At 42.9% G+C, this 11,873-nt stretch overlaps 1 non-coding gene across 1 annotated transcript; it reads right to left on the reverse strand.

Moving 5' to 3' along the window:
• Positions 1–11,766: 11,766 nt before the first annotated feature.
• On the reverse strand, positions 11,767–11,873 carry LOC136478600 (small nucleolar RNA R71). Its single transcript, XR_010764323.1, has one exon. It is a non-coding gene; the product is annotated as a small nucleolar RNA R71 (small nucleolar RNA).

Here is an 11,873-nt window from a genome sequence, read left to right on the forward strand (position 1 = left end):
TCATCAAATGTGCCACAAGATGATGATAAAGACGGGAGAGTAGAAAATGAAGATACTCATGTCTCCCATGATCAAATGGTGGCACAAGCTCAAGATGTTGATGCTCCACAACCTCCTGCTCAAGTGGTTGATAGAAGAAATTCGCCTCTACTTCAAGCACATCCACAAGATCTCATCATAGGGAGTCCTTCAAAGGGTGTAATGACTCACTCTCAAAAACTTACTTCATTTATTGAACATCACTCATTTGTTTCTTGCATTGAGCCTAAGAATATAGAAGAAGCTCTTCAAGATCTAGATTGGATAAATGCCATGCATGAAGAATTGAACAACTTCACTTGCAATGAAGTTTGGATACTTGAAGAGAAACCACAAGATGCAAGAGTCATTGGAACAAAGTGGGTGTTTCGCAACAAGCAAGATAATCAAGGCATTGTTGTGAGGAACAAGGCAAGGCTAGTTGCAAAGGGGTTCTCTCAAGTTGAAGGTTTGAATTTTGGAGAGACCTTTGTATCGGTTGCAAGACTTGAAGCCATCCATATCCTTCTTGCATATGCATCGCATCATTAAATAAAATTATATCAAATGGATGTTAAAAGTGTATTTTTAAATGGCTTCATAAATGAACTAGTCTATGTTGATCAACCTCCTGGGTTTGAAGACCCTAGATATCCTAATCATGTTTATAGGTTGTCCAAGGTACTATATGGGCTAAAGCAAGCCCCAAGAGCTTGGTATGAGCGCCTTTGGGATTTCCTCATTGAGAAGGGCTTCACCATTGGGAAGGTCGACACCACACTATTCACCAAGAAGCTTGATGGAGAGATCTTCATTTATCAAGTATATGTTGATGACATCATATTTGGCTCAACAAATGAAGACTATTGCAAAGAGTTTGGTGAATTGATGTCAAAGGAGTTCGAGATGTCTATTATTGGAGAGCTTACATTCTTCCTTGGTTTTCAAGTCAAGCAAATGAGAGAATGGATTTTCATCTCTCAAGAAAAGTATACCAAGGATCTTCTCAAGAGGTTCAAAATGGATGAATGTAAGCCAATCAAGACACCAATGCCATCTAATGGACATCTTGACCTAGATGAGGGAGGTAAATCGGTTGATCAAACTCTTTACCGTTCTATGATTGGTAGCTTGTTATATTTGACTGCATCTAGGCCCGATATTATGTTTAGTGTGTGTATGTGTGCTAGATTTCAAGCTAGTCCTAAGGAAGCTCACTTAGTTGATGTTAAGAGAATCCTTAGATACCTTAAGCACACACCAAGCATTGGTCTTTGGTATCCTAAAGGAGCTAGATTCCAACTAGTTGGCTATTCTGATTCAAATTATGCTCGTTGCAAAATTGATAGAAAAAACACACCCAGAGAGTGCCACTTGCTTGGTAGATCACTAGTGTCTTGGACCTCTAAGAAGCAAAATAGTGTGTCTTTGTCCATCGCCGAGGTAGAGTACATTGCCGCGGGTGCTTGTTGTGCACAAATCCTTTACATGAAGCAAACTCTACTAGACTATGATGTAGTTCTAGAAAAGGTACCTCTTTTGTGTGACAACGAGAGTGTCGTAAAACTTGCTAATAACCCAGTTCAACACTCTCACACCAAGCACATAGGTATCTGTCATCACTTTCTTAGAGATCATGTTGCTAAAAATGATATCACTAGAAGGTGTAAGAACCGAGGATCAATTGGTGGATATCTTCACAAAACCACTTGATGAGGCTACATTTTATCGGTTGAGGAATGAACTCAATGTACTTGACCTAAGTAACTTCACTAAAAAATGAGCCTGTGTTGTCCCTTACATTGCATTATAATATAAAACATGTTTCATTTTTAGTAATGAACTTAGGGCTTGTCTAACATGGTTAAGATAACCGCCAAAAAGTGTGTGAAAAAGCTTAACCTTGGATCAAACTTGACAAGCAACTAGATTTACTTTCTTGTATTGCATTGCATATGCATGTGTGTTGCTTTGTCGTTTCTTTTTGGTTATCTTTTGAGCATCCGCTATGTTTGTCCACAAATAGGGAGAGCATTTAAAGCTTCCAATGGTTGATATCCCTATTGTGTGGCCACATGGTGCTCCTCGCCCTGTTTATTATTTATTTTCATAAATATTCATATAGCCAAAGGCAAAATATGTTGAAAACTTGAGGGCTTGAGAAATGGTTCCCATACCAATTCCAATTTGGTGTTTATTTGGTTCTTATTTGAGTTAGAACTTAGTTGGGAGAAAGCGTCGTGAAGGAACTTGTAGAAAAAGGAGAAGGAGCGTCGGATCGAGGATCCGAAGGCGTCGGACTGTCCTACTCGCACAAGACCAGCGGGATGAATAGGGCGCTTGTACCATCTGACGATACCATGTGTCTGGGTCCAACGGTTTGCTGACAAAGCCTTACTTTAGCACAGTTCATCCGTCCATCCGACGATGAGCGTCGGCCCGGGTCCGATGACGATAAGGGCTCTCTGGACCTCATTGGACTATGTTGGACCAAGGAAATAGTGGAGTCTAACGGTTTTGTCATTTAGTCAAGGCTTGGTGTCAAGGCACAGTAGATTTCTAATCTTTCGACTAACACATGGGCCCACTCTGTTCCTTTCCAAAATCAGCATCACCCATGCTGCTCACTCCCTTCTATCAATCGGGGCCCGCACCTTCTTCCTTTCTGTTTTTAGTGACCCGCGCCCCTGATTCCATATGCCGCCGTGACCACGCTCCTCAGGCCACCATGCCTCCCATCGTCGTCGCATAGCATGCTTCTCCCTATGCTCGTGCACCTCTGTGTTATCATGGCACCTCGCTCGCGCGCCACGTTTTTGTGCCCCTACATCGTGCTTGTCACCACCGCTGTCGAGTTTCTTCCTCGCACGGACATCGCCATCAATTCCTTCAACTCCGACGACTCTAAGATCGCTTCCTCAACGTGTAGTGGCTCATCCTCGGCATTCTTTTGGATGATGTCATCCTCTCCTAGGGTGAGTGCACTGCACGCCCTCCTTAGGTTCAATCAAATGCCTGAATGGCGCCTGTAGTCTATTTGATCTTTTTTCTTTGCCGATTTCATATGTAGTGCCACCTGCTATCTCATTGAGGTGTCGCATTGTGCCCAGTGTACCTCCTTGGCAAATTCTTGGGTGGTTGCTTTCATTCCCCTTAGTGAGTACTTACTCTATCCACCAAGTGCTTAGCTGTATGCCTAAGTGGAATCAGCAGCCGTGTTTGATCTATTTCACTTGGTCCATTCCTTTGCAGTGTGTCATTGTGTTCTGTGTGGTGCCCCATCATGCTCAGTGACTCACCTTGTTCTTAGGTTCTCACCCATCTAAGGTAGCAAGACATTTCTTTCCTTTCTTACCTAAATTGCTTGCTTCTATTAAGGACCATCGCTCCTCTAGAATATATGTTGCTTATTTGTATCTCTGTCTATCCCTCTATGTAGTGAGTCAGATTGTAAGGTAGTCTTGGTCAGTTTGGGCAGTGATAGAAACTCGAGGCTAAGCCCACGAGTATGGATTGAGGCTAAGCCTCACAAGTATCAGTTAGGCAGCTATGGTAGTGTCTGATGAGTTTGTGTTAGTAGCAGTGAGTCAGGGGGAGCAGTGATTTGATAGTTGTTCTATTAGTGGTAGTTGATCTTTGATAGTGTCAGCTATGGTGCGTTGCAAGAACGCTGGTGGAGGTCCCAGCGATGATGAGAGGCATCCGTCTCATCTGACAGAGAGGAAAAAGGTGAAGGGACAAAAAATGTGATGACGAAGAAGAAGCGCAAGCAAGGGGATGCAGACGTAGAGAGGGCCACAGCAGTAGCAGCCACAGTTGAGCATGCTGAGAGAGGTGGTAGAGGTAGTGGCATTCGCATTGGTGAGGCCCAGTTTCACCTTAAGGGTAGAGAGCTAGGCACTGAGGAGATAGAGGAGCCTACACCTCAGCCATAGCAGCAGTCAGAGCAGCAGCCAACAAAGCAGAAGCAGACACCATAGCTTCGTTGGTCCACATGTGCTCATACTCAGGTACAAGCCGATGCCTAGGCCTAAGGGTCCAAGACACGATGGTCGCGTACCGAGAGCAGTTGTAGTAGTAGAGCCCCCCCACCACCAGTTCACTATGACTTGAGGGGTATTAGTGTAGCCAGAGTTTGTGAGCTCAGGTTTGTTGACTTGGAAGTGTGGCGTCCCCTTGAGAGAGATCCTTGACCTTCTGAGGGCTTCTATACACCACTACATGAGGACTTCTTGAGAGCTATGCAGCGTTCAATCTTTCATCCACACATAGTCTGTCCATTGGAGGATATTGTCAGAGCAGGTGGTGAGTAGATCCATCCCTATTTGACTTACTTGCTAGGTTTGGCAGACCTCTAGGGATGATCTGGGTCGTATGTTGAGGATTGGGTCAGAGAGTTCTATGCTACACTTTGGGTATAGCCAGACCATGGGTACATTCAGTTCACTTTCAAAGGCGACCCATGGAGACTTTACAGGGCCATGATTCTAGAGAGGCTAAGACTTACAGAGTTTGCTACCAGGTTACACACTAGGTGCTATGGTACAATAGACTCACTGAGGCGAGCTCGCGGTGGACTACCTCCTGACACAGCACAGGTGGCCCCTTGCTTCACTCAACCGTTTGAAGATGGGTCTCGAAGCACACCTAGCCAGCTTACACCCGTGTGCTATCTCCTGAATGATGTGATGAGGAGGACCCTACTACCCAGGACTAGATACAAGGAGGGGTTGATGAACCTCTAGCAGTGGCTTCTTTCAGCTTTGGTGTCTTAGTCACCGTTCAACATAGTTGACTTGCTTATTTTAGAGATGGTAGACACCATTCTAGAGGGCATCAAGAATCACCGGTAGCTTCCATATGCTCATTAGATCTCTTCCTTGATTGCTATGTCACATCATCAAGCACTTGCAGGAGAGCTAACCGTGTCACCCATAGAGTTTCCAGTGTACAAAATGACCTTAGTTATAGATGGTTGATTTGTGAGCAAGAAACCAACTCAGCAGCGTCACAGACTAGAGGTTCCTAAGACAGAGGCTGAGCAGGATGAGGCCATCAGGGCCACTACAGAGGCTAAGCTTGAGCAGCTAGAGGCTCAGCAGGACAAATCCTCCAACAGCTCAGTCGAGGACTACCGACTAATTCCACCCATGCCCCCATGATCACACGATAGAGAGGCCGGTAGCTCTAGTTTAGCCATGCCTCAGTAGACAGATCTAGCTCTACTTACTATACTCGATAAAATGCAGTGAGCGTAGTAGAGCCAGGTAGAGGCATAGGCAGTTGCCAATGCTCAGATGCAGCTACAACAGGACCAGCTCTAGCAGTAGCAGCATGCACTTCAGCAGCAGTTACTTGGTTTCATGGAGCACATCATTCAGTTCACTAGTGCTCCTACGTATTGGCTTATAGTACAATAGCTTGGTCCCACAGTGACTACTACTCCCACAGTGACTCTAGCTTTATAGTCTAGTGGACTTTAGAGTCAGACTCAGTTGCTGCCAGCATAGTTTGCCTCACCCTCCGTCCAAGTCTCTCAGTAGTTCGCATCTCTAGGGATAGGGTAGGCTTAGGACTTCACTCTGATTGTCACAGGTTTCGCTCCTACTTAGTCAGAGGCTGTACTAGTGATAGACACTCCAATTTCATGGAGTTTAGGTGCCACCTTCAGTGAGCTTACAGGGCAGCCCACACCTCTAGAGTTCAGAGCGTCTCTACCTACCTCAGTAGCTCTAGTCATAGAGATGATTCCTTCATTTGAGCCATAGACACAGCCCATGAGTCAGCCACCTCTGATAGTCACTACTTCACTTGAGGCCCCAGTGATAGTGGCAGATGTGACTCCTATAGAGACAACTTCTGTGCCATAGGGTCAGGCCACTGCTTCAGCTTCCAAATCTTAGCCGATCGACCCAGCCACCAAGCAGACCTAGACCACTTCACCTACACTTCCAACTACTGAGGGTCAGAGTGAGTCTGCTCCAGAGGGTCCGACAGCTCAGAGTTCAGAGTCCGATGATGATGTGACCTAGTTTGAGCTTACCCCACGTGTCTCCACACTCGACTTGTCTGCTCCTGCCTCGTCGACTAACCCTTAGGTTTTGGTGCTTGATGCCAAAGGGGGAGAGGGAGCGAGTGTGTTAGACTTAGGGGAGCGTGTGAGATGGACTCGTTCTTTTGTGTGTGATACTTCATGCATTCACATCTACTTTTATGCATTGTATTATATGTGTGTTTGCATGATATGATGGTTTATGTGACATGTGTACTCTTTACTTTGATATATATATGTCATGTCACTTGGTTATGCTCATTTGCTTTGCTTCCGTGTTATACTCCAATTCAAATGAGCTTTATATTTTGTACTCATGTTTAATTCATATCTTTTGAGTTCATGTTGTTGGCTTGGTTTGTATAAGCATGGCTAGCCTCCTTTGTTCTCATTGTCTAATTGCTTATATGAACCAAGCATGTTCAAAACCTCACCCATCTCTTATACACATACTCAAGGTTATGTTGTCATCAATCACCAAAAAGGAGGAGATTGAAAGCATCTAGGCCTCTAGTGGGTTTCGGTGATTAATGACAACGTAAGATTATTGTGACTAACGTGTGTTTTGCAGATGAAATTTTAGTTAGGTCATGATAATGGTGATTGATTGGGCATTCAATGGTTTTCATGCCCCTATTAATGAAAATCATTTCGGTTTTTAAAGGATGGACAACAAGGTTAAGGACGAACTAGTTCTAAGTGTTGATTTGTGTTGGAGACACACTTAGAGTAGTTTAGGGCTCTGTTTTCCTTTGGCCATACTATTAAGGGGGGTATGAACTAGTAGCTCGACCTAGGTGAGTCTAATGTGTTAGGTGTGGTGCACACTTGTCAAACTTAGCACTAGGTAGCTTAGGGACAGCCCAAAGATCAAGTGGAACAATTCCCATTCACAAAGATTCTAAATTAGAAGTGAAAGGAGGGGCTGATCTAGCGTTGAACCATGCTATGGCATGGTCGTCGGACCATTGGTCATGGGTCCGATGCCTATGTGGTGTGCTCTAGTTGTAGCTCAGGGAGGCTTAAGCGTCGGACCATGGTGATCAGCAGCGTCAGACTGGATGAGAACACTGTTCACGTGAGAGATATCAGCAACGCACGTGAGAAAAAACACTATTCATGTTGATCATGTGAGAGTCAGACTAGGGGGTCCAGTGACCGATGCCCCTGTGCGAGGGTCCGACGGTCGTCTAACAGTGGGGTTTTGACCCCCAACGGCTATGTATTTGAGTGGGGGGTATTTGTACTTCTCCTACTCATCCAATTCCCCTCTCTTGCCCATTTGTTTAGCTGAGAAACACCTTTAGAGTGCAAGGGAATGCAAGTGCCTAGTGGGGTGATTGAGATTTGAGAATCCAAGATTAAGGACCTTATTAGTGCATAGGGAGTAGCAAGTGTGCATCCACCTTTCTCATTAGGCTTGTCTTGGTCAAGTGAGAGTTTGTGCTTGTTACTCTTGGTTATCGCCATCACCTAGATGGCTCGGTGGTGATTGGAAGCTTGGTGATCATCCGACAGAGCTTGGGGATGACCCAAGTCATGGTGTGAGCGGTTGTGGGTGATTCACCATGACAGAGTGTCGAAGAATTAGCTCATAGAGAGCACTTGATCCTTGCGTGGATCAAGGGGGAGCTACACCCTTGTGTAGGTGCTTCAACGAGGACTAGTGGAAAGTGGCGACTCTTCGATACCTCGAAAAAACATCGCCGTGTTCCTCTCTCTCTCTCTCTCTTTACTTTGAGCATTTACATTTGAGCAATTTAATTCATGTCTTTACATTATTAGAATTGCCATGCTAGAGTAGGATTGGAACCTAGGGTGCAATACTTTTGTATGGTAGAATAATAGAAACACTTGTAGGCACAAGGGGGTGAAATGGTCTAAGTGCAGGGCTTAATTATTGCAATAAATTTAGAATTAGCCCAATTCACCCCCCCCTCTTGGGCATCTTGATCCTTTAAATCTTGTCGTCGTCGTCACCATTGCTTTTGTCGTCATTTATGTTCTTCCCAAACCGATCAGAAAGGTGAGACAGTCGTAGCGGCACCATGGATCGTCGTAAGGTGGAGAAAAGAAAGGAAGGAAAGGGTGGATCGCAGGGGAATTGTCACTGCATTCGTTGTGGTTGACCTAGGTGAGATGCCAAATGTTAATCCACTAATTTTGGTCAAGTTTTGTGGATTAAATTGCTTGTCTAGAGGGCATTTATTGGAAGTAATTCTCGAGATCAATCTTGTCCATGTTCTGAAAACTGTCAGGTTGTGTAGTCTGTGTTCATCAAATTTTTAGGGCATCTTAATGGCCTCAATAATTTTTGCCACTATTGACAAAGTTGTAGAGGACTTCAATACCTTTCTTTTTAGACCAATATTACCATCTTATCTCCTGTAGTTTGAGAGAGATGATCTTTTTAATATGGCTATTTTTCTATGATGAGAATCGTGACAGTTTTTGATCAAATCTGTTTTCGACAATCTCAATGGATAATTTTGAACATATTATCTGAACATAAGTTTTAGTGTTTTTCTTAAGTTTCCAGATTGGTAATGATTATGATCGTTGGATGAGTATAACTATAGTTAGGTATTTTAGAAGTTTGCTATCCTGTTATGGTTATTAGAAAAGTTCAGTTAAGTTCAGAGGTTGTTTATGTCATCTTGGAGGTCTCATATGCTAGATTGTTTTATATAAAAGTTGTAGATAATGGTGTTTTCCATCTTGTGTAAAAGTTTCATAAGTAATTTATCCACAATGAAAATGTGAAACAGGGTTTGCTGCTGTTGGTTGGTTGTTTGGTCGCTATTTTGAGGGAAATGGAAGTGCAGGACGCAGAAATGATTTGTGTCATTTGTGAATGTTTGCATGAGTATGTTTTCTGAGGTGATGATGGAGTCATGATCTGTAGTATGGTGGAGGGTATATGACTAAGTCAAGTTGGTCTATGGCGGGTTTTTCGATGCTTAGTAGATAAGCAGTTATCTCTTCCATGTTTAGTTTACTTGATAGGAGAGGTCTTATCTGACCCCTTTGGGCCATGGAAGTTGTTTAGAGTTTTCTTCAATTAGTGACCAGTGGCTTTGGATAAGAAGTGGTGTCAATGCATGTGTTTTAAGGTTGGTAGTTGATGAAGTAGGTTTCATTTCATCTAGGTGGTTTGGCTTGGTAGTGGGAGGCATAGTTTTAGACTTTGCTATGTAATTTCCTTTGGATGTCCTTTTTGTTGTATAGTTTGGGACCCTCTTTGCCCTTAGTGTTTGCGTGAGCATTCGGTAGCAAGGCTAACAAGTTTGGGCCAAGTTTGAATAGCTTATCCAAGTTCATTGTTGGGATAGAGGTTAAACCAGGAGTATGTAGGGTGCTTTTATAGAATGGGTTGTTGTTCTTTAAGAGTGGCTTGTTGTTGATGGTAGTTAACAACCAATTTAAACCATCAATTAAACATGCATAAGGGCATAAATATAATCACCAATGAAGGTTTAGGGGTTTAAACTAATAAATTCTACAAGTTTTGGTGAATCTGTGTTTCTAGCAGGGTGTAATCAGAAAATCGCCAAGGAGGACCCAATTGTTAAAGGAAAATATAGAGTTCTGCCATGGTACCTAGGTGGGAAGACTCTAGAAGGGTCCAGAAGCCATGTCACCGAAGCGGAGGGCAACCCCCAGATTGGTGCGGCCGCCCAGCCCCCCTAGTCCCACCTGTCATCCAGCTTCGTATGGTGGTCTCCCACTGCCGTTGATGATGCATCTAGGCTGTTGCTTAAGTCAGTTTGATCCAAGGGCTCATGTTGGACCCTCAGGACTATATAATCTAGCCACTGCCTCCCCCAGGAATCATAAGTCATCAAGTCCTTTGAGAAGACAGAAACCCTAATCTCCTTAGAGCTCCTACTCCTCCATAGCATAGCTAGTTAGGATAGATCTAGAGAGAGGCAAGCAAGACTTCTCTTGTATTCCTGATCTTGTCAAGAGTGTGGTTTGGTATAAACTTTGTACCCCTCTCTTTTGTTTCTCTATTATTTTTATATGCTAGTTACAATTGTTATGACAATCTCAATATTCATCTTATTCATGTTCTTCATTATGATGTTCATCATCTACTTTGATTATATGCTTAGTATAGCTAGTTTATCATTATGTTTATGCGTAAGTTTATATAGCACTCACTCTAAGGTACCATGGGTGGGTGGTCGACATTGTATAAGCGTGGTGCTTATACGTTGTTTACCTATAGATACATCCAATATTCTGGGTCATGTGGTAGATCACGGATGTGACACTCCCATTGAGTCCTTTGTAGTCCACTCTCCAAATATAGGCACACGTAGGGTCCGATTACAAAGGTAGAATGAGCTCTGCCCTCAATCTTCCTTAGTAATATCCCTTCTATGTAGATATGATGATGATCTTAGCCATGATTACTAGGTGTAATTGCACTAATCAAATATATGCTTTGACTTGTAATTAAGAATGACTTAGGAATTATTCCTCTAATATTCTACCTGACCATGCTAATGCCATAGAAAGGAGTGCTCTAAGTAACTTATCATTATCATTACTTATCATATATACATATCTTATCTTATGACTTATCCCTGTTGTGAGTAGAGTATTTGTTATGGTTTACTTCTCCTTCAATAATATAAGTTATCAATACATGTCCATGCTAGACCTTCCCAGTGGTAAAAATATAAATAACAATACCTATAATACTCTCGGGTAAAATGCTACTTGGGTATATTATCTATGCGCTTGCGGATACTCTTGATTCATAGATTTATATAGTCACATACTTTAATAAAGATCTGCTTAATGTTATTCTAGTAGTAATACTATGTAGTACCAACATATATCTCTGGCATCATCACTAGGGATGACAACCTAATAAAGTTAGGAGATATAGGTTTATAATAGGTGGCTAAGTACTTCAACCAAGTGACACGTTAATAAATACCAATAAGCATTTCTGGGTTGTTGCTAGGGGTTAGGATTTAAACTTTGTTCTTGGTAGCAACGCTAAGAAATGTTAACAAGCATTTTTGGCACCATTGCCAGGGGAAGGTAGCTAGGCAAAGGAAGTATTGATAAACTTATACTTGTTGATGTGATTGAGATAAACCATATACCCCTACTCAAGAAGGATTACCCTTAGTTTTGTCTACTTGTGTATCTTATGCAGGGTAATGTATGATCGATTTTAACCTTCCGACAAACTATGTTGAAGATCTAGAAGCATTAATTAGGAAGACCAGAGCTAAGCTCAAGAAAGTCTCAGCATTAAATTTGGAAGACAACCACATAATGCGAAGATTAACACCAGAATTTGAAGCCATGGCTAACAGGACTCTCCATGAATTCTCTGCTCCAACTACTGGCCAACATTCGGACTAGACCCACAGTCAATGTGGGAGACAATGGATTCGAGCTCAAGCCGGCTCTCATCAATATGGTGCAAGCGAGCCAATTTTATGGAAAGGCACATGAAGATGCGAGTGCATATCTCCAACACTTTCTGGAGATCTGCAACACTTTCACCATCATTGGAGTAACCAAGGATGCCATACTACTTTGCCTCTTCCTATTTTCACTCTTGGGGAAGGCAAAGCAGTGGTTCTACGCCAACAAAGATAGAAACACTACATGGGATAACTGCTCCACTGCCTTCCTAGCAAAATTCTTTTCCACTGGTAAGACCAATGCTCCGCAGTGGGAGAATTTCAAGTTTTCAGCAACAACATGATGAATCTATCCCTAAGGCATGGGAATGCTTTCAAGACTATATATCTAAATGTCCTCATCATGGGAT

The sequence above is a fragment of the Miscanthus floridulus genome, chromosome 8, assembly GCF_019320115.1.
Source record: "Miscanthus floridulus cultivar M001 chromosome 8, ASM1932011v1, whole genome shotgun sequence".
Lineage (NCBI taxonomy): Eukaryota > Viridiplantae > Streptophyta > Magnoliopsida > Poales > Poaceae > Miscanthus > Miscanthus floridulus.